Source organism: Typopeltis vanoorti, chromosome 9 (genome assembly GCF_054136105.1).
Source record: "Typopeltis vanoorti isolate ZY-2024b chromosome 9, IOZ_Tvanoo_1.0, whole genome shotgun sequence".
Classification (NCBI taxonomy): Eukaryota; Metazoa; Arthropoda; class Arachnida; order Uropygi; family Thelyphonidae; genus Typopeltis; species Typopeltis vanoorti.
The window spans coordinates 92516787-92541363 of record NC_143557.1 but is presented as its reverse complement, the minus strand read 5'-3'; the positions used below and the strand labels follow the sequence as shown (position 1 = coordinate 92541363).

Here is a 24577-nt window from a genome sequence, read left to right as displayed (position 1 = left end):
TCTTCGTTTGCCTTGTATCGCCAATGGAGTTTAGACTATCTCTGATTACTGTAATCATTGAAAATGGCATGAAAAAGAAGATGAAATAAGTGTTTCCAGGAACTACCTAGAAAATGTAAAGAATGAATACGTACAATATATGTAAAGAGAGCAGAGGATAAAAATCAATAAATGGTATGAAATATTAAGAAGGCAGGAACAAGTAGAAAAATGATGACAGAACAGTCGGAAGATGGAAAGTGTAGAAGTTCAATTAATATATAAGGAAACATTAAAAAATTGAATGATGAGTATTCTGCGATCCTTTTATAGATAGAAAGGCGGAGTGATGCTGTGATTAAACTTGGAACATGCAAATACTTACTGGGATAAGGAAATAATCGCAGAAACCTGTAACATTATAAGAGGATTTTTTATTTTTTACTATTTTTACTAAATAGCTTAAGGAAATTACAACGTATACATTAAAATAAATTTTAATACACTTCCAATATTTCGGCGACGTCACGTTGCCATTTTCACAGGAACTTAAAAACAAGACACGTGCACGGAAGCACAACAAACAGTAAATGAGGACGAAGCAGGAAGCTATTCTTTCTCCTAAAAGTCCTGATGATGTCCCCTAGCGGGCAATGTTGGTATTCTTGGGCGATTGGGCTGAAGGTTTTCTGATGTAGGTTTCCCAAATTTGAGGAAGTCTCATGCAACCAAATTTGTCGCAGTTTGAATTGTTTCTCAGGGCTGAGGCTGATTCCATGAAACGCCTTTCGTATTTGAATTTACTACGGTGTATTATCGTGGCTTTCTTCCACAGTATTCTATGGCGGGTATCCAGCGTATGGTCTGCAAGACCAGAGCGGCTATACTGGTGAAAAAGGATGTAATCCTTGTGTTCTGAAATTCTGATACCTTTAGCCCAATCGCCCAAGAATACCAGCATTTCCCGCTAGGGGGCACCATCAGGACTTTTAGGAGAAAGAATAGCTTCATGCTTCGTCCTCATTTACTGTTTGTTGTGCTTGCGTGCACGTGTCTTACTTTTAAGTTCCTGTGAAAATGGCAACGTGACGTTGCCAAAATATTGAAAGTGTATTAAAATTTATTTTAATGTATATCCTAGTATACGTTGTAATTTCCTTAAGCTATTTAGTAAAAATGCATAACTAACGTCTAAGTCTTTTCATGAGAATTATAAGAGGAAATTTGAAAATGGAATTTTTATAAATGGTGGAATGATATGACCATCTATTTGTTGTTGTTTGGAATTACAGCCAAATCAACTAAGTCTATGAGACAAGTTTGTGATCTGTAAATTACGTGTTCTCTGGCCAGTCATTCTGTTTCTGGAGGGAAAAACTCTTACCGTTTATATATGAGATTGACCAACTTACCTTCAGTTGAAATTCCCTTATAAATATTCCTGGTATCTTAGAAGTAATTTGAACACTTCTGAAGTGAAAAATGTTCACTTCGTCCTCGTCACTGTGTATATTAGTCGTAATTAACTTTTGAAAATCTGTGGGTAGCCAGTCTCAAACGGTAATTGTCGGTGACAGCTGAGTTTAGGACTACCTGCGATTTTAAAATATTGGAGTGAAGGCATGGTAGACAATTATTATAGTCTACCATAGCGATGTGGGATCATAATGTGATCTTATAGATTACACAAAAATAACAAATTATTAAAATTCTTAATATGTATATATATATAATCGATCTATTCGGGGTTTATGGAAAATCTTTAATGACTCTATCGTTACCACCTTGAAATAATGTAAATATATTCTTATTTGGACAGAAAAGTTTTTTTTTCTATTGCAGATAAGTTTCTCTTTTTTTTTCATCTTTTCAAAAGTATTAAAGTGTGAGAATGTATAGGATCTAACTGATACATTATTTTCCGTTTCGTCGATGGATGCTTCATGTTGAGAATCACTGATATGCGACGTTTTGAGTTGCAATAAGTAATGCCTCTTATTACTGTTGCAATACATTTTTTTTTATCTTCTTATTTGCAAAATAAACCAAAATCTCGACGTCCCACATGTGTATTCATCTATATACTTGATCTCTTTTTAGCTTTCATTTTTCATTCTCTTCTCGTCACTCTCTCTTTCACTATCACAATTTGGGTTTACTACCTTCTTTTACTCAGCTGTTGCCGAACTCCGCTATCTTTCCGCCTGTCTGCATTTAGTATGTGGAAAACGCTTTCACCATCAGCTACGTTCATGAGGAGGCGTGGCTAAATAAAGCATTGGATACACGCGACAATCATGATCGTTCATGCTAGAGCATCATAATAGGTATGTTTTTCTGCAGAACAAACGACTAAAAAAAAAAAAGAGAAAGAAATTTGTCAGTGATTGTTATGAAGGAGACGACCTTCGACAATGATCGCCAAGTTATCTTTAACTGTCTGCGTTTACTTGTGCTGTCACGAAATAGCTAGTTATTTAGACGAATTTAAAACGTTCTTTTTTTCTTTCTTTTTTTTTTTTTTTTTTTGTAAGCTGTTAGCTTGTATTTTCCCCCTAGGGTATGCGTGATTACTTCAAAAGTGTCATCTGTTTGTTTTCACTTATGTAACGTTAGCTCATATCCGACAGCTTCCTAATAATTTAAATTCAATCTTTTTTTTTTCTTTGATGAATTTGACAACAGAAATAATATTCCTTAAAAAAAAAACGCTTCTCATAACAGCATTAAACAAAATGTAAATCAAAGGAAGCAAGTGTATATTTTTTTTCGATTGCCATATGCCGGTACCTTGGGAATAAATTTCGCACTGATAAGAGCTGAATAGTCTCTTTTTCCTTCTTCAATTACATGTCCGTAGGGTTTTATTAGAAATTCTATACGTAACTAATGGCTGCCTGAAGGTATTCCCCCCCCCTTTTCTTTCATTTGCTGATTTTTTTAAAGTTTAAATATTATACAAATATTTATCGAGTCTTTTCAGGCATTATATTTTTTTTTCTCGGTTACTTCCTCGGAATTTTGGTATTCAGAGTGTTCAGAGACCTATGGGAGTTTAGACACTTCAGTTTCAATTATATCTTCTCTCTCCATTCAGCTGAAGGTTGGATTTTTAAATTATAACTTCGTCATCTCATGAGAAAATGAAGTCATTGGTACTCCGTTCTCAGTAACGTCATAACAATAAAGATATCAAGAAAGAGAGAAAAAAATCATTACGAAGAATCTAAAACTATGTATTCTGCTTTTTGGATTCAGAGGAGAAACAGATATTTAAGACTAGCACCAAATGACCAAAAAATTAGATACACTGTCCTCTATATATATCCAAGAGTTTCAGTGGAAATGAAAACAAATTAGGGAATTGTCTTAAAGTGAGTTTCAAGAGTAGCGTTGCAAAAAAGAAGAGAATAAAAATAGTTAGAAGACAAGAGGACATTATTTATGTGACACAAATGGCTTTTTAGATAAAATTAAGATCCTAATAGTATCAGGGGCAACGTAAATTGGACTAGTAAAGTTTTGGAAAATGATACTGATATCACATGAATATTAATTCGTTTTATTTATTTGTGTAGGGATAATGGGCCATTCCGATATCACCATGTACAACAGGTAGGAGCACAGTAATAGAATTAGAAATGCTTACTTGTGAAAGATTAGGGCCATTTATGTGAACGAATAACAAAACGCTACCATGATGGATTATGATTTGTATAATACTTCGAATGAAATCTCTTCCACAAAGATACGTTGTGAAAATAGTCTGAAAAGGACGAAAACATAACATCTGATTTAAATGAGACGAAAGAGACCTTTACATCTGTTAGATTCACCTTAGTTGCATCCTTAAGGCTACATAAATATAAATAAATAAAAGGTGCGTTTGGAAATATCGTAAAATATTTTTAGAATTTTTATATTCTTAAAATACTTTAACATTTCTCTATTTAAGTATAATATTTTATATATGAATAATCATTTTAGGTGATAAATATGCCAAAATATTGTTACCAACGTTTCTGATATCGTGCTAAAATTGGAATTATACTGAGCTTTCAATTTCCAAGAATTCTGCATTCCTAACTTCAGCTTGATAAATGGACAACTCGTAGTAAAGGTGGATCAAGTTCTTCTCTGTGATAATTTCATAGATATTGAATTAAATCCTCTCCCACCACTAATAATATTAAAATTAACGCATATCTGCATGACGTTAACATGATTTTGCACTGTATGCAACTCAGCAAAGTTTCTATAAAGTAGATTATGAACTTCCAGAAGAGCCGATGGGAAAACCCAACAATGCCTAAAAACTATAATAAATTTAGTTTAATCCTTTATCCAAATGTGAGCAAACAACGTTTACACCTGAAGTATCTTCAGGACTGAGGCAACTCGTAGTAAAGGTGGACCAAGCTCTCATCACTCCTTGTCTCAGTATTTCCCATAATTTAAAGCACATATCCTTGCCGACATGTATAATGCTATGCATTAAGGGAAGGGCCACTACCTAGACCGGTTTCGACCTTTATTGAGGTCTCATCAGTGGAAGTCAGACCCAGAAGTGGTGATACTAAGGTAGAAGCAATAGAGAGGTCATATTTACCTATACGAGTTTCCAAAAGGTGTACCACCTTATTATTAAATCACTCTGGATTTAGAGAAAGATGTTGGAAGTTTATTTTCCACTTGGTTAGACTATAATAAATTTAGTTTAATCCTTTGAGTTGCCTCAGTCCTGAAGATACTTGAGGTGCAAGCTTTGTTTTCTCACACTTGGATAAAGGATTAAACTAAATTTATTATAGTCTAACCAAGTGGAAAATGACAGCTTCCAACAGTGCTTAAAAACATAGAATTAAAAAAAAATAGAAATAAATGCAACAATGATTATCTTCTGTATGTTTGAATTATAACAGTGAATAATGCAACACGTTTTTTTTAGTTATTCTTATATGTTATGCTCGTGAAATAGTTTCGGTAACTATAATACGTGAACAATCTTGATTGCATTGTATGTGCATTTGTAATGGGACACAATATATTTGAACTATGTTTCTTAATATTTTTAAGGCAGTGTATATACAGCAGCAACATAGAAATAGACATATCACTGTAGTTCACAATCATTTACCTTTCTCGTTCAGCAAAAAAAGCATACACTTAAAAAAAGAGTTCCGGATTATTTGCATCATATTTAGATGACAAATAACATGTTACCATAGAAACACGGACTGGATGAGAAGATGCAGAGCTCTCTGATATTTGATACCTCGCTTTGAAGGGTGCAAGAGTACATTCTTTTTCTCCTTTTCTTTTATCGATTGGTACGTCTTTTCCTTTCCTTTCCTGTAGAATTATTGCAAATATGGATGCTGCACTTCCAACCGTTATCGTGACTCAGAACTACTATTACTCAAGACACGAACACAAAGTTTCGTCTAATAGTGCCACTTAAGGACACTGAGGATAGAAATTTGCTGACTTCAAAATTCTCGCTCTTTCCAGAAATGCCGGGAAACAAAAGGTTGCCATGACAATAGCAAATAATTTCGTCTAACAATGAAATTTCACCTTTATTATCCTAAGGGTGGTTTTAAGACTTGCAGTTTGTATATTCATATTATTTAATATCCTAGACGTATCCTTTAAAAACGCCTCAAATAATACAATCTGAAAGTATATTTGCAAACAAATTTAAAACATGTACAACATCTAAGCTTAGTTATTATCCTGCCTTTATTTTACCTAGAACTCTTTCCTTTTATACGCGGGACAATGTTGAATAATAATAAAAAAAAAACTTTTATTTCATATTCGCTGGTAATAATACACCATTGAAACACGTGTACACTTTACAGATAAACAATACCGCATGCAAAATATTCTGCTTGAATTCATCGAAAGAGAAGAATAAATAAAAACACTAGTAACAAAAACTACTCCTTTTGAAGAAGACTTTGACTCGTTTTAGCTTTCTTTTGTTTAACCCCATCTGCTATATTGTTTCGTCAGTCGTGCTTCTGCAACTCTTCTCATTATTCCACATGAAAGCAGAACTAAAACTTTGATTAAAAGAAATATTTGGAGCCTAACGAAACATATTGGCTTTCCCAGTTAAACACATGCGTCTCCTAATTACCATTGTTTTTTTTTGTTTTTTTTTTTTAAATTTCTTATTGTTGTATTTGCCAGTTTTGGCACGATGCCAAGTGCACTCTTTACAGGTCTCTGGAGATTTTTTAAAAGAAATAACTAGCAAAATACCAGCACGCACTATAAATCTACTTCTCTTCCGTGCTCTCCAGAACGTTTTATGTGAGACAGTATTTGAACGCGTTCGACACACACGCTGTGATATAACTTTCCGGTTCCGTTTGCAGTTTGTCTCCATGGACAATGATCATGAATTATAGTATTTGAAATGACACAACGATTTCAACTTATTCTCGTGAAGCACGGCGGGAAATGTACTCAACCAAAGACAGTAAACAGACGATAAAAGGAATCGTCACAGTAAAATTATTTTATCCTCATCATGACAATATTTGTTACTAGTGCATAAAAACCAGTGAGTGGTTAGTACAAGCGTTGGTTATTAGAGGGATGTAATAACCAGCGTTAGTTGGTTATTATTTCAACATATTTCAACGTAGTATCTATGTACTACATACACTGCTTGGAAAGAAGAAAACGGACACTATAGTGTGAGGAACAAACAAACAGCCAAGGCACCCATCTTAATAAGATGTAGGACCTCCTTTCTCTGCGATGACTACAGCAATCCTACAGGACATGCTTTCCACAAGAGTACGATAGCTATCAATGGGAATTTTGGACCATTCCTCCTCTAGGCATGTAATGAGGAAACAGACTGTTATGCAGAAGACATCCCTTGACCTCACCCGACGCTCCAGTTCATCCCACAGTTGTTCAACAGGACTGTGAGATTAGGGGGGGGGGGTCTGTTGAGGCCAGTCAAGTGTGGTGACTTCATGTCCACAAACCACGCAGTTACAGTAGCCTCATAACACGGTGAATTATCTTGCTGAAAGAGACATGGTTAGTTCCGTAGAAACGCCACAAAGTAGAAAGCATTGCATTGTCCAGAATGTACAGATACCTCTCGGAGTTAATGTTCGTGGCACCACAAACACAGATCCGAGGCCAGACCAGGAAAAACAGGATCATATGAATGTCTCTGGTAAGAGACGTTCACCGGGAATCCGCCACACCCATATCCATCCATTTGCTCAGTAGAAGGCGTAGCTTGATTGATTCGTCGCTTCATAACGCAGTTTTCCAAGCTTCTATGTTCCCACTGTACACGCCCTTTGCACTACTGAAGACGACTCTACGTGTTGGTTCGAGTAATGTGCGGCTTGCATATTGCGGTCCTATTATGGAGATCCATTTTGTGAGCCTCGGTTCTGAATGTCTTTGCATTGGTTCGTGTTCAAGTCGATGACTGGAACTTTGCGTTCAACATGTTGGTTGACGAATGATGGTTTTTACACATTATCCTTTATAGCACCCTACAGTCACATTCGGTGAATGCGGTGGGTCGTCCATTGCGGGTAGCACTTGCACTTGATTCCCTATGCTTCCATCTCAGTATGGTATCACTGATTGTTGACCTGGGATTGCCCAATTTGTCAACAATTGGCAGAAGAGATAGTCCTGCAATATGGCATCCTATCACAACATCTCTTTCAAACTCCGTCAGGTGCCTTCTCACAGCCATTTCACTCGGACACAGTTGCAGCGACTTGAGAGCATCATATTCCTCCAATTTATACCAGCTACAAGCACATGTCTCGTTACATGGCACGATACACATTGTCCATGGGGTGTCCGTTGACTTTTTTCCAAGCAGTGTAGACTTATGAACCAAAGCATTATTACAGCACGGTCTGTTTCCGTTTCTGTTTCAACCAGATTATATTGTGCTGGCCGGAAACTTCCCGTAGTGTCAGTACTTAGTATAGGGATTGTTTAATTAACATTAATAGGTCCTCTTATCCCCATTTAATAGACCTTGACCTTTTGGATTAGGTATTACTCTACGTGGCGAAAATATAGTCACCAACTCAATGACCTCCCTTACAGGTGCAAGCATGGTTCAAAAAGCATATTCAGCATTCCGTATGCTCCACTAGCTGCCTGATTCTCTTGATTTGAATCCCATCGAACATTTGTTGGATCATGTGGAAACCAGCATCCATAGGTGAACGCTAGTGCTTATTCGCTGAATGAGCTACGTCAAATCTGTCTATTTGGTCTAAAATACCTCAGGACATCTTCAGTGGTCTAGTAGGGTCAATGCCAAGATAGGTGCAACAGTTATCTAGAGTAAATGAGACCCAGTACTAGGTAAACGGTCTAACTGGCTCGTGATGGGATATGTTGTGACCACGAATGTTTATGCTGGTGTTGGATGGAATGATTTTTTCAGCATCCAACATTGCTTTTTTTTCCCAGAGGTGTTCTACTGAGTTGACATTTAGACTGTCAAATATGCCAGTCACGTTCTTCCCATAGCATTTTCCTCGCATCATGTCAGAATAATCATGTCAGCAGTATGAGCCCGCTTTCATGTTGGAAAAAACATGGGGCTATTCTGTTAAAGGGTCGCAATGCAAGAAGGATCACAATTGAAATGCTGCGTATATCAATTGATGTTCATTCTTTCAAAAGAAAAAGGGAAGCAAAAAAAAAAAAAATGTAGGAAAAGGTACAAAGAGAAACAGCAGATGTAATAGTTTAGGTTATACACTCGAATATAAGGCATCCACTACTCCTATCTGATTGGAGGAAGTTTGCCGCTCCATATCGTGGACAAATACGAATCAGTCATGACATTCGTTACCCCATTAATTGCCATGATAAATGTTTAGCTTATGCGTACATGATGGGATATGTAGAACGTGTAGCTCTTTTCGTGCCTTTGACAGAATACAAATGTATAACGTATTCTAGAAGTATATGTGTACAAACCACGTGCGACTATAGGAATAATACATATCAGTATGTTACATTCGAAATAGGTTATATTCCAACCCTTATATTAACATAATCTTATATATATTTTTCTGTATATACACTGGATATTTTTGTATCATAAACACACGAAATACTTCTTCCTTTGCATGTACTGAGAGAACTTTTGTTCGAGAAATGTAGTTTTATCGGGTATAGGTTCGATCTTCTCCCTAAAGTTGTTAAAGAGTTTCTAAAATATTTGATTCGTTTATTTTTTTAGTATTGTGTTCGGAATAATCCATTTTAGAAGAGATATTTCTTATTTATAAAATTCAGTCTGTACCAGACACGGTAGGGGTGATAATTCGTCTGTAACATCAATATGAATTATGAATTACGGCCATATGGGTGATTTATCAGTCGCACTTTACAAGATAACACGATTTAAAGGAGAATCACGCAGCATATGTGGCTTTTCCTGATTGTCGAATAACAAACGGAGCACATAATGGAAGGTTCCGAACCTCAGAAAGCAGATTTGGTTATCTGAATTTATCATTTCACGCAACCTTGCCTTGACGTTTCGATGTGTTATGATGACGCATTAAAAGACGTAATTGACTTAGGAATGATGAACAATGTTAAGAGAGTGTTGTTTTTTTTCCCGAAAACTATACAAATATCCTTTGTATGAAAAATTTTCAAGCAGTCTCAACATACATCCCCTTTTTTACTCGGTAAAGAGCTATTTATTTCCAGAAATAATAATAAAAAGGTTAACATCTCCAGGCAATTATCCTTGCGTCGTCTACACTCGATTTAAACTATCACTTGGCCTTAATAACATCTATAATTTTTCGGTTGCCCCACAAAACTTTTAGAAGGGACAATTTTTATTACGATTCTGGATGATTTTCTCGCAGTGGTATGCGAACATCACTTACCCGCCTTCAGTGTAAATTTTCTCCAAGTTTGATACTGGCATCTGGTTCTAGAATCATTGGCATTCACATATAGGAATACCGAACTCTGTTATAAATTCCACTCTTCCAAAATTCAGTTCACGTTATTAAATATTGGAGCCTTCTAGTAATAGATTGGGGAAGTAGGAAGTAGGTCAGCAACATAATTTTGAAATTTACAAGGAGGGGGGGGAGGGGGAGAAAAAACTGTGCCTGAAAGCAAATCTCTTTTTGAGACAGTTCTTTAAAAGATTTGCTGTCCCATTCACATAATTGCAGTCTATTATTCCTAATTAGCAGACTTTCGTTGGTAATGAATGATTATTTGGTCTTTGTAGTTATGTATATGTTCGTCCTAAGATTCAAAATAGGTCATTTTCCGATTCTTTTAACGGTACCAAATTCACTTGCTGTATTATCTTCTTCTTTTAATTATTGTCTATTTTGTTTTTTTCCTATTATCCACTAATTTGCAAACTTTATTCGGATAGCTGAGGGTTTCTCCACCTCAGCATAATAAATGCCCTAACTCTGCTGGTCTTTGCAGGTGTTACGCTGTTGGGTAGGCTTTCTTTCCTCTGAAAGGTAAGAAAGAAAAAATTATTTTATCAATCTTCTCCACCAAAAGGGTAGTCGGTTTACATAGTGCAGTTAAAAAGTCTTGATCCGGTCCTCAAATGGTGTTCTGATTATCCCTAAAGATGATCCAAAGTTTACATCCGAACTCTTTTCTATCCACTTTAAGATCTATTTCCCGAACTCAGGTTAGACTGGCTTTTCTTTCCTAGACCAATGTCGACGCAGTCCTTACAATATGGCATGGTCAATTATCATTATAATACTCTAACTACATTGTTTTCATAGTACAGCCACAGTGTAGACAATAATGAATTGTTTCAGTGTTCACTTTATTGGACACTAAGATTAAGGCGATGTAGTCCAAGCCAGAAGAAGATTCTTCTCCTCACTTTATGTCCCACAAATGTAGACATATATTGAGGAGAAGAATCTTCTCCTGGCTTGGACTACATCTCCTTAAACCGTACACACTGGAATTCAAATAAATAATTTACTGAAAAAATTAATTAATTAAAAACGCTAGCTCAAGCTAGGTCATTTTGTTCTGTCTTCTTCACTGAGTGCATTGTTAAAGTGCCTTTGATAATGTTAGCTTGAGCTAGCGTTTTGTTGGCTTAAAATATTTTTTGTGAGTAAATTATTTATTTGTATTACAGTGTCTTCGTAGTTTTCTGTTTCAGAAACTTCAACATGAATCATAGCAATAGCTACGAAAATTTGAACTTGGAAGTACTCTCCTCAATATGCTCACGCGCGTGCATACATACACACAAAATAAATATACACACTAAACTAAAATAAACATGCAAGGAAAAGATCCCGTCTAGGACAAGAAGAACTTTTATTTTTCACGTGAAAATGAACTATCCTGTGGTATATACGGAATAGCAGTATTTTTCATCACACAAAAAAGAGAAAACCAGCTAAAGGAACACACACACGCAACAGTCTTAATTCCAATCAACAATACTAAGAATGCATAAAATTCATCTTGTTTATCTCTGCTAAAACTTCTTCTTTCGCTATGCCTTATCCCGTGTTAAACGGGGTCGGCGTTCACATCTTTAATCTTCTTCTTCCAGATTCTCCGGCCCAGGGCATCTTTCCGACTCCATCCTTTCTCCCTAAGATCCTCTGCCACCTTATCTCTCCATCTGAGTTTGGGCCTACCTCTTTTCCTCCTTCCCTCCATCTCCATACGCTCCACTCGTTTACCAACATACTCCTCACTCCTTCTCTCTACATGACCGAACCACCTCAGCCTGCTATCTTGTACCTTCTTACCGATCGGTGCAACCTTGATCGTCCTCTGATGTAGTCATTCCTTATCCTGTCCTTCTTCGTCACACCACTCATCCATCTCAACATCCGCATCTCCGCCACCTCCATCTTCCTCTCCTGTGCCTTTGTTATAGGCCACGTCTCCGCGCCATGGAGCATCGCCTCACCACCATCTTATACAGCTTTCCTTTCATCTTACAACTCACTCTCTTGTCGCACAGGACCCCGCTCATCTTCCTCCAGTTCATCCAGCTGCATGTTATTCGGTGCTGTATTTCCTCATTCAGGTCACCATTCCTCTCGACGACCGACCCGAGGTACTTGAATTTTTTCCCTGAAGTTACTTAAATATAAAGAGCCAATAGGCTTCAGTGGCTTCAAAAGGCTTTCCTGAAGTTAACCTTTCACCCTGGAGTCGTATGATCATATCCTCGTCATTCTCCGTTGATATATATTTGGTCTTTACCCGGTTAATTTTCATGCCTCTCTCTCTCCTCCAATACCTTTCTCCACTCTTCCAGGGTCTTTTCAAGCTTCTCTCGGGATGATTCGCAGAGAACAATATCATCGGCAAACATCATGCTCCCTAGCTCCTCCTTCTTGACGTCCTCCACTAGTACATCCATGACCAGATCAAAGAGGTAGGGGCTCAGAGTTGATCCCTGATGGAGCCCTACGACAACGGGGACCCCCTCTGTCATGCCGACACTAGACCTAACCTGAGTTTTCGCTCCCTCATACATCTCCTTCACCAGCCTCACGTACTTTTCCGACACCCCCCCTTCTTCCTCATTCACCTCCATACCTCCTGTCTGGCCACTCTATCGTACGTCTTTTCCAGGTCTATAAACACCATATGTAGCTCCGCCTGCATCCCCCTATATCTCTCCATCAATCGTCTTAGTGCAAATATTGCATCCGTTGTCCCTCTTCCTGACATAAATACGGCGTTTCCCGCCATATCCTTCCTTCAATTACTCTTTCCCATATCTGTATCTTTTCCTATTAGGCTATTTTCCTCATCAGATCCCATAACATATCTACGCCCTCGCTGCCCAAGCTTCTCCACACTTCTCCAGGTATCTGGTCCGCCTCCACAGCCTTTCCATTCTTCATTTTTCTCAGTGCCCAATGCACTTCCTCCCTGCTTATGTCCTGCAGATCCTTCGTTTACCTCTCCATCCTCACACCTTTCTCTTGGATTCTCCTCATTTAGTAGATTACGAAAATATTCTTCCCATCTTCCTCTGAATTGGTCCTCCTCTTGTATTACTACTCCTGTGGAGTTCTTTATCTGCTTAACTGATGTTATGTCTTTCGAGGCCTATCTCTAGCTTTCGCTATTCTCAACAACTTAGCTTCACCACCGTTTCTCTCCAGTACTTCATAAACCTCTTCAACTGCCCTCGCCATTGCCACAGCTCTCTTTGCACTTTTCTTCGCTAATCTATATGCCTCCTTGTCGGCTCTGGTTCCAGTCATGTCCCATTTTTCTTTGCCTCTTTCTTTTTCCTGATATCCAACTGTACCTCCTCATTCCACCACCATGCCTCCTTATCCTCGGGCGGCCCCTTTCCTGATGTTATACCGAGTACCTCTTCTCCAATTTTTCTAATATTCCGACTATTTACGTCCCACCATTCTTCCACATCCTCTGGTAACTTCATTCCTTCCGATACCGTTAAACTCATTCCTTGGGCCTTCCTCTTCCAATTTCCACCACTTTATTTTCCTATCTTTCCGCCACTTCCATCTATTCTTCTTTTCCCCTTTTATATCACAGTCTACCATAACCAACCTGTGCTGTGCCGCTACACTTTCTCCGTTAATCACTTTACAGTTTTTAACCTCCTTCAGATGTTTCCTTCGGCACATTCTGCACATAACATAGTCAATCTGATTCATCCTATCCCCGCTCTTATAAGTTATCAGGTGTCCAACTCTCTTCTTAAACCACGTGTTAGCTATAGCCAGGTCGAAGGCCACAGCATGCTCTACGATTCTTTTATCTTCTTCATTTCTTTCACTACTACTACAACCCCCGTGCACCCTTTCTTCACCACCTTCCCACATGCCCATTCAGGTCTGCTCCGACGATCACTCTCTCACCATCAGGGATTCCCATTATTACCTGGTCTAGTTCTCTCCAGAATGCCTCTTTCTCCTCCTCATCACAACCTACTTGTGGAGCGCATCCACACACTATCACAGTCACGCTTCCTCCAATCTCAAGTTTAACACTCATAATCCGATCGTTCTTCCGGCACACCTCGCAGACTCCACCCTTCAGCTTCTTGTCGATGATGATTCCAACTCCGTTTCTTCCATTCTCATTCACCCCACTGTAAAACAGTTTATATCTTTCCGTCAGCTCCTTTGCTTTATTGCCTTTCCACCTTGTCTCCTGCACGCACAAGATCTTCAGCTTCCTTCTTCTCATCATGTCTACTATCTCCCTACCCTTCTCATTCATTCTACCCACATTCAGTGACCCGATTCTTACTTTACACTCTCTCTTTCTGTTGGACTCGCTTCTTTAGCCGAACCCGTCCTTGGTTCAGTAGCCCAAGCCCACTTCTCACAGTCCTCGTGCGACAGAACTGCGCGTCGCTTACGGGGGACTCCCTAACCGTTGTCCTTTCTCTGTTATTCGATATTTCATCCCTGGTTTTGGCATGTTTTTTACGGCCAGATGCCCTTCCTGACGCCTAAAACTAAATCCGTGTCAGCTTTTTTTTCCCTCAAAGTGATTATATCTCTGTTCTTATGGTTTTTATAACCTATCATACTTTATTCAACTATATTTGTTACGGTGCTTTCATTATTTACAGATAGACTGCTAGAAGTTAATTTATTTCGATAAAGAAACATCCAACCGGTACAGTATTCTCCAGGTTGGTTGTTTGAATTCGCTTTCACACTCGGTCGCACAGCACTGCTTCCAGATAATCGAAACAAAGGCGACATTCGCTTACAATAATGTAAGAATATGGTTGCTAAAAATAACATAAAAAAAATCCATTCCATAGGAAACGTTGCTTTGTCTTGAATTTCTAGGCAAACACTGGCTAGATTAGACGATTGAATAATATTTTTGAGCTATGCTTTTAAACCAAAAGGCAATCGGTTCGAATCCATTGTAGTATGTTTGTTGTTTGCAAAAATGTTTAGGTGATTGTGATCGCCACACTGTTTATTTGACTGAAGTTCCATGAAAAATATCAGACTATTTAAAGTGGAGTTCCGAATTTACGTGACTTTTGTCCCACCCATGGTAGTAATGTGCTAACCATTCAGGATGTTGCCTTCGATCTTTATACAGGTTTAAGGTGATTAGCACAAAGGCCACTTGAACTAGCGATCGTTCTATAGGCCATCTTTTGCAGCATTGTAGGAGTATATTCAGTTTGTTTTCTCTTTGTTCGTTGATGAGAGTCGAAGTCTTTTGTCCCTTAACTTCTCCACCAATCATTCCCCAGAATATCTCAAAATTCAATTCTTCTTTCACCCATTACCTTCCTACTGTATATCAACTATTTCTCATTGAACAAGAATGCTTTTATAGCATTCTTTTTTTTGTTTGTTTGTTTTCTTTTCCGAGCAAAAAAAAAAAATCCATCCATGTATCCAAGAGCTGATATTTCTTCTTAACTAATCTTTGATCTTTCGTTTCATCGCAAACATACATTTTAAGCTTCCCCAATATCTAAACTCTATATTCTCCTCTTATTTATTTAACACACCTGTAGTCGCCGATACTTTCTTTCTTCCTTTTTTTTATCTTTTCGTTCACTCAATCAACCCTCCTAGGTAACGCTGCTGCATTCGTATTTTTTATTATTTTCGAAATATTCATCTCTGATATTTTTCCACACAATTAATTTTCTCCTCTCATTCCTACAATTTATTCCTTTCGTGTTCCTTTATTAGAAGTAGCAGTAGTCAGTCTTCATTCATTATGCCGACCACTAAATTATAAAGAGTTCGGAATTTTACATGCCGAAGTTGGTTCGCTGTAAGATCTTAATTAAGGTTGGATGAAAATCCCACACGTTGCGTCAGCTCATGCTGCAATATAGCGAAATATTTTCTTTTGATGTAAGCTGGTGAAAAGTATAAGAGATTCGTCTAGCTTTAATTAAGATTCATTACAATGCTTTTTTTTTTATTTTCATTCTGTATTAGTTTACCACAACCATCGGCCTTTTTTTAAATCTCATTGAACGAATATTTTTATATCTCTATCGTTCTCTTTACTCGATTTAATAAATAATATTTCTTTCCCACTTCTTTCCTTTGCTTTTCTCATTACCATTCCGTTCTTTTGTTTAGTTTTTATTTCCTATTCTCCCTTCACTTTAGATTTCTCCGCTTTTACACAAACGGCCATAGCTTCTCTTTATTGATACCCAAGTTTATTAATTCGGTTCGCTATTGATTTCTTCTACACTTCTTCAATTTTCATATACTGATTATTCCATCGCGTTGTAATTGCCTCTGTACTTTCCGTTTTCATCTTGCGAGTATTTAAAGAGACACATCAGAAATTGTCGAGTGATTATATCTTAAGTATCACTTTACTCTTCTGTAATGATAAAGAGATATCAATGATTCTGTTTGACAAGTTGACAGGCTAAATGCGAAATACTGGCAATTATGCAAATATAAACGCATCCCTTGTAACCGCCCAACCTAAAGTGATACCTGCTAAACTGGTAAGTTAAACGATATCCATTCTCTTACATATTTAATATTTTATCATAGTGTATTATCATTATTATCCATTAAAAAGATGTTAGTCAGTAATAAAATTCTCAAAACTGAATATATTTACGTTTGATGTTTTGCATATGTGTTAAATTCCATGATGATAGCCTTGTAAAACTTGAAATTCAAATCGAAGTTTTAAAATAATTCGCTATATTTTGATGACAAAACACAAGTGCTTGTGAATCGTTTCTGAAAGCATCTACAACGCTTTACAATTCTTTTTTTTTTTTGCTTGGTGAATAGCCCACGCAACCATAAAAATTAAACTTCGTTATGATTAGGTTAAAGATATAGCATGTTAATAAAACAGGCGTACGTACAAGTGAAGAATTTTTATAAGAATGGTGTTAATAAGAATGGTGAAAAAAAAAAGTTTCTGAACTTATTCTCAACAATAGGGAGGTTGAAGTGATAAAAGTTAATTTACCACTTCATCTACCGGTGAAGTTGTAAATCAACTTGATATGTTGATATTAGTCAGGATCGGTTCTATCTATCATCCACAACAGACTTCACTTCTATAAATTTGTGCAAGGTAAGGTTTTTCCAGACAACTCACAAACAAGCAGAGGCAAAACTTTTGGACATTTGCAACCATCTTTTGAACTAGTATTGAAGGAGACATTTTCCTGAGGAGATTTTCACTAATGATGAAATTTAGATTTGCCAGTATGAGCCGAAATGCAAATAATAGAACTTGAAATGGAAATACTTCTTCCTCTATGAAGAAAAATGATACATCATGACTTAAATGGGAGAAAAAACGATGTTTACACTTTTCAGGCTTACACTTTTCACGTCCATTCCTATTGTAACAATTTTTCTTCAGGTTTGGCCCACAGAATGTTGTTTTGAAATCTCACGGCATTCTCTAATACTCTCGGATATTTGCTATGTCCGTTTTAAGCCTTTCAGAGGCTTAAAAGCGCTCTGAAAGGCTGTCATTTTGTCGGCCATCAAGATGTGAAGGAGGCAGTTCATATCTTGATGGCTTGACACTCGACTGGGAAAAAAAAAAAGAAAAAGAAAAATATCTGCACACACATTCATGCACTTGAACAAGCTGCTTGCACACTGCTGAAAGGAGTTTGTTAAAAACTCCGTTGAGTTTTTAACATTTCCAATTAATCCAATTAATCACAAGTTATTACCGTACGATTTGACGTTCTCATTCGGTATCACTGATGATAAACAAATACAAACAAGTAAATAATAATAAAAGCGGTTGTTTTCGATAAAATTGGAACGTTGGCATCCACACAAAGCTCCAGTGATTGATACCCTTTTTTTAACAATAACCCGTTAAGCCTCCTGATGACAAAGAAAGTAACTTCCAGTCTTTCAAGAAATAACTAAATGAAAGATCCCTTCAGTCAATAATTGGATAAAAGACCTCTTGAAGAATAACAGAGATTTTTTTTTATTCTAGTGCTTTTCATCCATCGTGCGGAGGTCAAAAGATTTTTTAAACCTTTCACCTCTTATTTATTCTTCTGAAAAAAACCAAGTGGCTTCAAGAAATCCATGGATTTTTTTTTGTCTTTACAAGGCAGGAATTATTTAGCTTATTTGGTATTTGTAATCCTTCTTTCTTTACTTGGAAATGAATCTTTTCTTCACTCAACTTCGATCGCATTTTATATCGTGTTGGCGCATTCGTGGCACTTATTTTTTTTTTCTTGAATGTCTGGATCAGTAATTCAGGAGCAGACGTAATAAAAGTCTAATAAATAAATTACGCCTGTTTTATAGCTTTTTCGAACCTCCTCTTGCTTTTCCTATAATAACTGTTGCCTTTCTATAAGATGTGGCAATAAAGCTTCATCAGTGTTTATTGCTATTAATAGACATTGCATTTAATATGAAATGCGTTCTCATCTGCTTAACTGAGTTTCTTTGATTAACAACAGAAAACTTCCAGTTAATCTCAACGAAACTATTCCTGCAAGTAAAAAAAAAAATATTGATTCTAAAGGATAAAACGGCGAATGGGTCACATCCTTATGAATTGTTTAAGTTTTTCTGCGAAAAAAATGATCTACCTCAAGGTTTTACTTCGATGTATGTAAGAATAAAACACCTAACAGGTAAAACAAATAACTGATGCGTTCATCTTTGCTTTAAAATATAATTGCGCAATCTGCAGTTTGCCTTCTAATACGAATATTACGATAGCACCGTCTCATCATTAGTTTAGGGACAAACAAATAAAACAATCTCCTCCTTTAAGATATTCTTATGCATTTGAAAACTTGGCTTGTGCCCAAACATATCCTTCACTTATGTTTCCACTACAAATCGAACATTAAATGTAAATATTTTTCATTTCAATCACACATCTTTCGAAACAGCTGCTTTTCAACTTTTTTTTTTATGTTTTACCTAATCTAAAATGGAACTTCAGATCTTTATTTCTAGAAGTTGCATTTCATATATCCTTTTCCAAGACAATGCATTTCGAAACAAAGATTTTTTTGGAAATATTTTCGTAGCAGTCGGAAACTTATTCTGATCTCTTTACAATCATGTGGCATTCTTTGAAAGAACGTGCTTGTGAACTATGTTCTATTTGTTGTCTGCGGTCAATATGATGGAGTCGAAAATATTTACATTTGAAGAAACTGCCTTGACGTATATACGCTTTCGCTACTTACCTTCTCAAGAGAAAACTCGGCCTTCGGCAACATCACCGCTCCTACATTGTGGTTGTTGGTATTTTCTCTCTTCTTTCTTTCTCTGTCTATGATTATCAGTGCCGGTATTTGTCATTCTACCAAGATTTGTTTGTCTCTTTCTATATTAAGGTATTCCAGAAGTAGAACATAGACACATGAAAGTCAGTATAACAACCAAAGCCATTTTTCTTCGCAAGATTTCAGATATTTACATAACCTTAAGACAAAGTAAACACTGAATTGTGCAGCATCACTAAGTCTCAGACACTCCGACGACTTCCCTTTTAGGCCCTTTACACATTTCGCATCTTTTCGGTATACTTCCTCGTCCCTCTTTAAACAAAGGTGTTGCTGGTTATTTCCAGATGTGCGGTAACTCACATATGTCTTCATTTAATTGGACTTTCAAATGAAGACTGTGATCAGAGAGAAAGAGTTTCATAAGTACTTATGTGTTGAGTTTCATAAGTACGTAGTAGGCAACATCGGTTTCAATGAAGATCGATTAAAACTGCGATATCTTGCTTAGTGGCGATATGAAGTGGTCATGGAAACGATGAGAAATAAAGGCATAGAAAAGTTTTAGTTGAAAAAAAAGCCCTGTTGAAGGTATCTTCATAGAACGAAGTCGAATCGAACCCAGTTCTTTGAAATCAAAGGGCATTGATTTCCTTAGTAGAAGACGTAGATTTCCTTATACAATATATTTCGACTTGCATCAGTTATCTCCACTGCTGCATGTTGCTGTGTAATGAAATAAGTAAATAAATAACATTCATGTACTTAAAATTTTAGTTTGCTTTGCTTTGTTGAAATACTTTCATGCTTTTGATCGATGCTGATGTACAACTTGTTCAATACTAGAAAATCTCGAGCATTTATGTTATTAACAGGGGTTTCTATCAAACACTTTTACATCTTTTATATCTGATCCACACACACACACACACACACTAAAGGTCGCAAAACCTAAACATCACCGTTACTTTGACTCCTTTTGAAGCGGTTCATGCGGTAAACCATCTTTGGAACTCATAACGCATTGGCTGCTAGAAAACTCTTTGTTTCGTTTTTCTCTGGTGATTTAGTAACATTGCCAGTGTAGGATGCTGAATGCAAGAGATGAATATAATGTTGCTTAACTGGTATTTAGAGTCGGTTTAATTGACTCTAAGATACCAGTTATACTGGTATTTAGAAACTGGAATTCAGCAACTAAGAAATAACTGACAAATCCTTAATTTAAAATTTAGTTTGCGGCTACTTCATGCGAAAGTATAAATTCTAAATTCAAGCACATCTCTCTCTCTCTCTCTCTCTCTCTCAGTTGGGTTTTATTATCCTTGCTATACGAAAGAAACTTCTGTGTTCTATCTGTAAATTTTTCACAAAGCACGATCCTATAAATAACTTATTAGATACGAAAGGAAACTGACAGACAGGAATCATTACTTTTTGAAAGAGTACACTTCGCCTTGGAATTGAGTATACGTCGAAGTAATAGAATTTCTATCTGTGTTTTATTTTCTCTTTTGATAGAGTCAGTGATATACTGCTAAATTTGAAGCAAAGGCGATGAAAAATCCTGTTTTATGTTTCGTAAAAACAAAAATTACCTTAAAAGACTCTTAAATGATATACCAGCACACACAAGCCATAAGATAACGATCTGAATTAATCCCGCTGGGCTTTCTCCTTTAGGTAGTAATTAGCGAATGCTAATTTACGTGTTCGGAAATATTTATTTAAAAGTAAATTTTCAAATCTCGTTGTATTTATTCTTTCTGAAGAAAGAAGAACTGAGAAAGTTTCCAGTTTTTCAAGCTGTTCATTACACTCCGATCATGTTTTTTATATTTCTATATCGACAAAAGGAAGCAGGCGGTGTTGATCAAGGTTTGTCCTACTGAAAGAAACTTGAAGAATGGAGTAAACACAAGCCAAGTCTCAAGTAAAAGAAAGAAATAAAGCCTTACCTCGATTGTCTCTTTACGCTTGGGAAATTGGGTTCTTTCTTGGAACAACTGTAATGGATAATCGATCGACATGTTCCAACCACAGTGACAACTCGAAACGACAGAAGAGACCTAAGGAAGCCAAGATAGTGGTATGTGTATCTAGAAACGAAATGTCTTTTAAAGGAGAATAGAGAGAGATCGTCACAGAAAAAAGAAACAAAAGTATCAAATAATCATATTACTCGAACTGCAAGTGTTCGAAGAATCACAGAGATAATAAGTTGTAGTTTAGAGGAGGACAATGTCTTAAAGTGGATGGATATGTTTCGTAATACTGCCACTAAAACAGACATGTGGCTTAAATTGAGCAATTCGGCAAGCACTGTGCTTCAGTAATACGATATTGAAGCTCGCCACAGGACGGATTCTTCAAGAAGAAGAATAGAAAGAGATGACTGAAGTAGTAATACGGTGAGATTGCAGGGATCAGAGATTTGCAAATACAACTGTGGCTTTCTTGGTGCAAAGAATGTTCTTTTATGCGTGTGTAAACTGGAAGGTTTTGCTTTCATTGCCTTTTTTTTTGTATTTTTATTGTTTTTCTTTCCGTATTCGTGTATGTCTTTGCTCCGTTTTTCTTTACAGTGGAAAGATGCATTTAACACAAAGTGTCAAAATACGGCACTCCGTTGGCACTATTTTCCAATTAAAGAAAACAAAGTGTACGCATCCTTTTAAACTCATTGTAGTTAGTTTTGTATCCTCAGTAGTATGGTATCCTTGTATGGAAGTTTTAATTGCAGACGGCAATGTTTTATTTCGGTCATACAGGGTCACGCTTTGAGACTGAATGGTATGACATCATGTGCATGGCAGTTTTAATTGCCGACGACAATGTTTTAATTAGATCATACAGGGTCACGTTTTGAGACTGGATGGTATGACATCATGTACATCAAACGGTCTGAACTGGTTTGTGATTGGTCTTTTCAGACCAGCTGGTGTGATGTTGATCGTTTTCCTACAGCATCATTTCTAGCGTAGTTTTAATTTCTCCCCTTATCAAAAAGTAATTAAATTTAACCCCCTCGACATTCGTTTCGAAATCGTAATAGGCTAACGTGTTTGTACATCAACCAATGGGTAGAGAGGTACGTCATGGAGGCTTGGCTTATTTTTGATCAGAGTCGGGGTCATGTGTTTTTCTCACACTTGAAAGCTTTCTCGTGTATTTTTAATGGATGGTTTGACCTGTCTTGTCTTGTCTCTTTCCTTAGTTTCTTGAAAGCTTTGTTGTTTTGAACTCAAAGTAAAATTCAGGACTTACGACATGATGTTTCTCTTTAAAAGTGAATAATATTCTAGTTAAACGTTTCCGTATCAATAAGAATTATATATAGATATATATATATATATATATATATATATATATGTGGCGATTAGTTTTTACTCGGTTGTTATACATTTCAAAAAATAGATTTAATGACTCCATGACCGTGATAACATATAAAGATTTTAATGATAAATACTACTAGTTTCGGCATATAGAAGGCTGCTATATGCCGAAACTAGTAGTATTTATCATTAAAATCTTTATATGTTATCTCGGTCATGGAGTCATTAAATCTATTTTTTGAAATATATATATATATATATATATATATATTTTTTTTTTTTTTTTTAATAAATGTCTCATCTAATGCAATTATTTAAAAATAGATACAGGAAACCTGGCTATTTCAGAGAAATTAATTTTATTTAACACTGTTTCAAAAATAGGTTCATTATTTTGACAATAATGCATAGATTACATTAACATGGATAACACTAATAAATTTATAATGCTGAGAAGTAGAATAGTTCTGATATAGTATTTCATCCACAGTAAAAAAAACCTCTACTCAGTAACTTAACTGTAAACCACAAGTATCACTACTACTACTATTTGCTTGAATCTGAGAGTCATTGTAAGACACATTTTCACAAACTCTGTTGAAGAATTCAAGAAACGTATTGTCTGGAGCTTTTCTAAAATGCTGTACAAGGTGTTTTCTATTCATTATTAGGGTAAGATGCCTACAGTGAATGAATTATTGACATCCACAGGTTTTCCTCAGAGGTTATTAATTTTTTAAATAAAATATATTCAGTTTGATAGAAAGGACTAAAGTATACTAATGCAATTATTTAAAAAATAGATACGAGAAACCTGACTATTTCAGAGAAATTAATTTTATTGAATGCATGCTTCGCTTCAAAAAATTACAGACAGTACAGAATATATACAGTACATAAATAATGAAATAAAAATAAATTAAAAAATATCTAAAAACTTATATTAAATCAAGGTATTAAATTTTTATTTTATAAAAAATCAAGTTAAAAAAATTCAAGTAGACTTCTAGCAAAGCATGCTTTTGACTTTGATTAGAGAGAAAAAAAATTCGTACAAGTCTAACAGTTTTAGGGTAACATTTCCTCAGAGGTTATTAAATTTTTTGAATAAAATATATTCAATTCGACAGAAAGGACTACGTCATGATATCTTAGTTTCCAGGCTTGGCTTCTTTTTCGACCCTAGTGGGGTCATGTGTTTTTCCCCCACTTGAAAGCGGCGTTTTTTGTGTATTTTTAATGGATGAATGGTTTAACCTGTCTTGTCTCATGGGTCTATGTAGTTTGGTCATGTATTCCGGAGATAACGTTGCATCATTTTCTTTCCGATTTCTAATGCACGGGAATAAAAAATTTCTTTTCCAATGAGAATCTCTACAACGACCTTTGAAAGGCTCTTTTGGAAAGCTTTGCTGTCTGTAGCTAGCTCATGTATTCTTTTCTACTCCCTAAATTAGAGATGAGGGTCTGTAGGATTAAAGACATAACATGTAACTGTAAAATTCCAATAGATCATAGAGTTGTTGTTTCGAGGCTTGTTTTAGACCCCCGCGTCGGGGTCACTACCTAGATTCGAGGTTCGTTTTCGTCCCCCATCTTCGGGTTCACGTGTCGTAATCATTCCCCCCCCCCCCCCAGCTTTTAGGGTAAGATAGCGACTCTTGTCTGATGAGGTTCTAATATCGTTAGCATCAGGTAAAATAAGTTAATAATATCAGATAAGGAAGACAATTTACAAAGAGCAATATATCTATGAAAAAACAATAGACCTCTTTATAGATGTTAAATTTAAGAGATTTAAGAAACATATACACATGACTAACCATCAGCTAAAATAAGTTTTCATCAAACGGTTACAAAAAGAAAAAACCGTAAATGATGGGCGAAGATGGAATAATCCCCAAACTGTATAAATTTGTTGGAAACATGTCCTCAGAGGTTATCAATTTTTTTAAATAAAAGATATTCAATTCGACAGAAAGGATTAAAGTAT

At 36.2% G+C, this 24577-nt stretch overlaps 1 protein-coding gene and 1 long non-coding RNA gene across 3 annotated transcripts in view; one reads left to right on the top strand and one right to left on the bottom strand.

The window, feature by feature from the left end:
• Window positions 1-24577, top strand: part of Cbp53E (Calbindin 53E) — a 196198-nt gene that overhangs the window by 73252 nt on the left and 98369 nt on the right. The gene's annotated exons all lie outside the window — the stretch shown is intronic.
• LOC150103253 (uncharacterized) overlaps window positions 1-24577 on the bottom strand; it is a 101488-nt gene that overhangs the window by 11505 nt on the left and 65406 nt on the right. For both annotated transcript variants that reach the window (XR_016548770.1, XR_016548771.1), the window contains exon 3: window positions 21208-21318. This is a non-coding gene — a long non-coding RNA (uncharacterized LOC150103253). The remainder of the gene's footprint in view (window positions 1-21207; window positions 21319-24577) is intronic.